General features: G+C 45.6%; 1 protein-coding gene across 3 annotated transcripts in view; it reads right to left on the bottom strand.

Annotated features, from left to right (window-relative positions):
* Positions 1–2,167, bottom strand: part of Rnf32 (ring finger protein 32) — a 51,168-nt gene extending 49,001 nt beyond the window's left edge. The window contains exon 1 of one of the 3 annotated variants that reach the window (XM_050119927.1): positions 2,107–2,167. The gene's annotated coding sequence lies outside the window, so the exon portion shown is untranslated. The remainder of the gene's footprint in view (positions 1–2,106) is intronic. The other 2 variants (XM_050119928.1, XM_050119929.1) reach the window with 2 other exon arrangements.
* Between the last annotated feature and the right edge of the window lie 2,594 nt (positions 2,168–4,761).

Below are 4,761 nucleotides of genomic sequence, written 5' to 3'. Positions count from 1 at the left end.
CTTCAATGGAAGAATGGATGAAGAAAGTGTGGAATATATACACATTAGAGTACTACTCTGCCATAAAAAACAATGACTTCTCGAATTTTGCATGCAAATGGATGGAAATAGAAAACACTATCCTGAGTGAGGTAACCCAGATCCAAAAAGAGGATCATGGGATGTACTCACTCATAATTGGTTTCTAGCCATAAATAAAGGTCACTGAGTCTATAATTTGTGATCCTAAAGAAGCTAAATAAGAAGGTGAACCCAAAGAAAAACATATAGTTATTATCCCTGCTATGGGAAATAGACAAGATTGCTGGGCAAAAAATTGGGATCTTAGGGGTGGGGTGGGATGGGAGTAAGGGGAGATGGGGAGAGAAAAGTGAGAAGGGGAGGATGGGGGGAACTTGGGGAAACGGGATGATTGGGGGATAAAACAAGGTTGGATAGAGGAGAAGGGAATCACATAACTTAATTAATTGAACCACCTTAGGATTGGTAAGAGACATGAACCTAGAGTGGCTCCCAGGTGCCCAGGGCAATGTCCCCAGTTAGTTCCTTGGGCAGCTGAGAATAGAGTACCTGAAATGACCCTATCCTATAGCCATACTGATGAATATCTTGCATATCACCATAGAACCTTCATCTAGCGATGGATGGACAGAGACCCACACTGGAGCATCGGACTAAGCTCCCAAAGTCCCAATGAGAAGCAGAAGGAGGGGGAACATGAGCATCAAAGTCAGGAACACGAGAGGTGCACCCATCCACCCAGACAGTGGGGCTGATCTATTGGGAGCTAACCAAGGCCAGCTGGACTGTGACTGAAAAAGCATGGGATAAAACCGGACTCTGAACATGGCGGACAATGAGGGCTGATGAGAAGCCAAGGACAATGGCATGGGGTTTTGTTCCTACTTCATGTTCCGGCTTTGTGGGAGCCTAGCCAGTTTGGATGTTCACCTTCCTAGACCTGGATGGAGGGGAGAAGACCCTGGACTTTCCACAGGGCAGGGAACCCTGACTGCTCTTTGGACTGGAGAGGGAGGGGGAGAGGAGGGAGGGAGGGGTCGGAGGAGGGGGAGGGAAATGGGAGGCTGGGAGGAGGCAGGAATTTTTTTTCAATAAAAAAAAAAAAGAAAAAAAAAGACTAAGAAAAGAACTAGCGGCTGCTCAGATCCTTCAGCAGCCTAGATCGTTTTCACTGTCCCCTCCTCCTTGTTTCTTTTCAGTTCTGGCATGGGGATCTATGGAAGAAGTTTGTATTCAATGTTCCTTGCTACGGCCTAGGCTGGAGAAAGGCATATAAAATGCTGAAAGGTCAACACCACCATTTTCCTAGTTCAGAATGCTTATAATCAGCAGAGACCAAGTATGCATCAAACCGAAAATTGTTTAATTTTCAACAAGATTCATACTATCGTTAACCATAGGTAGCTAATTTAGCCTACAGTTTCACTTAGTTTTTATTTTTATTTTTTTTCTTTTTTATTTATTTATTTATCACTTAGTTTTTATTATACCGTTGTGATTAATATAAAAATAAAAGGGTTAAAAACTGCCTCATCAAGTCCCATAGTATCGGCAAATTGTATAATTTTCAAAAATACTCGAAACATGCCAGATTTAGTTCAACTGTATGAGAAAATATAAACGGAGGAGAGGTGACCCGCTCATCTGGAAACAGGAAAGCGGTAAACTTAACCTCTTCCTGGCACTAAAAGCTACAACAAAAAAACAGCCTGTTTGTAAATCACAGCTAGCCCAGGTTCGGGTAGGAAAGCATAGCACGGGCGTCAAGGCATTTAGTCACCAATTGCTTTAACACAAGGCAACTGATACACACAACAATAAAATGCACACGCGACACGGCATACTACTTTTAAATACTCCTGCAGAGCCGAGTGATGCCGTTGGACGTAGACCCTGAGTTCACTGATCAAACCACCAGCCACGCGCAAGGCAGGCAGGACCCACGGGCCGCCCACAGCGACTCGGATCGCCCGCGACATCCGTGCCTCCCCTCCCGCCCCAACACTATCCAGCGTCCGGGCCTCGCCGCCTCCCTCAGCACCCGCGCTTCTCCAAGCCCCAGAGAGCGATGCCGAACAAACGCACCACCGGCCTCCCCTCCTCCGGGTCGCACCGTCTCGTAACTGTTCCTCGTTGTCACGGCAACCAGCACTTCGGAGTGCGCATGCTCGCCGGCGCCAGGCACACAATGCGCACGCTCCCGGGTTTTGCCAAGTCTGTCGGACCAGTAGGCGGGGTCAGACGCCCTCTTCGCCTCACTGGCCGCAAGCGGTTTGATGCGTCGGCGCTTGCGTCACGGACACGCCCCCATGTCGTCAGCGAGAGCCCGGGTACCTCACGTGAGGCGCGCGCCGTCACTCCCACTCTTCCCAGGCTGTCTGGTGTTTGTCTGGCGTCCTTCCCACCCGGCGTACCCCAGTCAGACTGCGCGGTGCGTCCGGAGAGTGCAGGGACCCGTGTGGCTTTTCGCAGTGGGTTTGTTGTCGCCCCCTGCGTCGGGAGATTTGTTGGCCGTCCCTCTACCGCTTCGCATGCGCCTGGCGTTTCTGCCCGCCCGTCCTCCGCGTGTCCCTCTCACGATGGCTGCATTGTCCAGCCTTGACTCCCGGTAACTGACCTGACGATCCCGGCCTGTTGTGTATTGCCGGGGCCTTTTCACGTTCGCCCCCTTTTCTAGTGACCCCTTTCTAGCCCTGGGCTCTCAAGGCTGCTCTGAAGGCCAAAGGGAAGGTGGAGAGAGCTGTCCCCGTGGCTACTGGCCTCCTGGGGTACCTAACCCCTCAACTCTCAGTGACATCTCCCACGTTGTCCATTGAACCAAGCCTGAACCCCTGGTGTCTTTTAAAAGTCTCTTGCTTTTAAAAGTCTCTTGCTTCTTGGTCCAAGCAGAAGTCTGTATTGATTTTCTCCTGCCTCGAACGACAGTTTTGTTGTCCATTAGTTGGAATACAATTCACCTAGAAATGCAAAGAAAACACAATGCAATATTTCCTACAAAGATAGTAACTTCCGCAGAAGTTACTGAGCAGGAAAATCGGTCTTCTGTCACGTCCCAAAAGTCTATATAAATCTGGTATACATGATATAACTCTGGAGCAATAGAACTTTAAGCTCCTCTTAAAAGTTACAACTTTTTCTTGGCAGTGAACTTTCTGAACTGGCTCTTACTGTTTGAACCTTGTAAAAGTAGTTTTAAAAGTCAAATACACAATTAGTTTTTAAGTTTTGAATTTTCACATAGTTTAGGAGTTTTTGAGGAAAAAGTATAATTTTACCTATGCTACAGTGAATGACAGATTTAGAAAAGCAATAAGGCCACCTTTTGCAGTCTTAAGACTAGTCTTTATTGAAGCCTAAGTGGATAAAGCTTTTGCTAGACCTGAGTTTAATACCTGTTTTTGGCAAGTTGCTTTATTTTCCTAAACTATGAATTTCTTATTTACAAAAGAGGCCTTGCTGAATTGTGTCCTTGGACATCTATCAGTTATCCCCAACTGTAGTCCTGGACGTTATTCTCTGAGTGAACACGCGTCCAATCTAAACTAGTTAGAAACTGTGGTTCCATGATAATGGTGACATCATGGGGGACGGTAGCCTGGCCAAGCTGGGCCAGTCACAGGAACTCAAGTGGATGGGGGGGGGGGGCAATTGGAAAATTCCTTTAATTCTTCCTACTGACTGTAGGAACAAGAAAAGACACGAAACTGCAGCTGCATCTGTTCCATTAGCATCATGGGGTAAGAGCCTGAAGGTGTGGGGCCACCAGGTGAACCTTAGAAGGAGGATTACACAGGAAATGGCAGAACTGGGATTTGGACACAGTCCAACATGGGTGATGTAGTTTGAGCCCTGGAGCTACTCCAGTTTTTGTTTTTTTCTCTTACCTGCTTCGACTCTTGTGGGTCTGGTTTTTTGTTACTTGGAGCAGGAAGAATTTCAATGAAAATAGGGGTTCTGTTACCACCTTAGGGCTGTGATGAAGTTAAAATATGGTATTGTATGTGAACTGCTTTGGACAGTACCTACAATCATCCTGTTTTGAGGCATTTCTCTCCAACTTTATAAAGTTCTAGAAATAAATCCTTTTTAAAAAATCCCCTACCTTATCCAAATGATTAAAATCTCATGATGCTTTGCTATCTAAAATTTGGTGCCCATTTTTCAGTCATAAAGATTTTTATTTTGTCTTTTGATTGAAGTATTAACCTTGGCATTATTACTTTGCTATAAGTTTTTCTTCTCTATCTCCCATAGGAGGAGTCTCTTATGCTGCCTAGAACCTAAGACTTAGTTAAGTTAACCCATTCTCCTGCCTCAGTGGCATGAGTATCTGAGACTACATATACGAACATATATCTGATTTATGCTTTTATTTAGATGTTGCTTTTGCTGCATCCCACAAATTTTGAAGACTAGTGGTTTCATTTTCATTTAGTTCAAAATACTTAAAAAATTTTTTTGGAGTCCAATAATTATATCCTGGCCAGTGGTGGTCCCTACAAAAAGGGTTCCCATCCCTTCAGTCTCGCAGCCTCACTGAATTCTAACACCGTGCTACTCTCTCCTCACTCCTTTCATTGGGCCAGTGCATCAGCCTGGACAATGCAAAACAGACTAGCTCTGAGTTTCTGTCCTAAATTATTTTATTTTTCTTTGCAGGGCTTCTCTGGACAGTTCTTGAAAGTCAAGTCTTCTGGTGGCAGCTTCCTGAACTTTTCATTTGTTAAAAAATATTGCTTG

Source organism: Alexandromys fortis, unplaced genomic scaffold (genome assembly GCF_014885135.2).
Source record: "Alexandromys fortis isolate MF-2015 unplaced genomic scaffold, M_Fortis_MF-2015_v1.1 scaffold_177, whole genome shotgun sequence".
Lineage (NCBI taxonomy): Eukaryota > Metazoa > Chordata > Mammalia > Rodentia > Cricetidae > Alexandromys > Alexandromys fortis.
The sequence above is the reverse complement of the archived record's forward strand: the minus strand, read 5'-3'. Positions and strand labels throughout refer to the sequence as shown.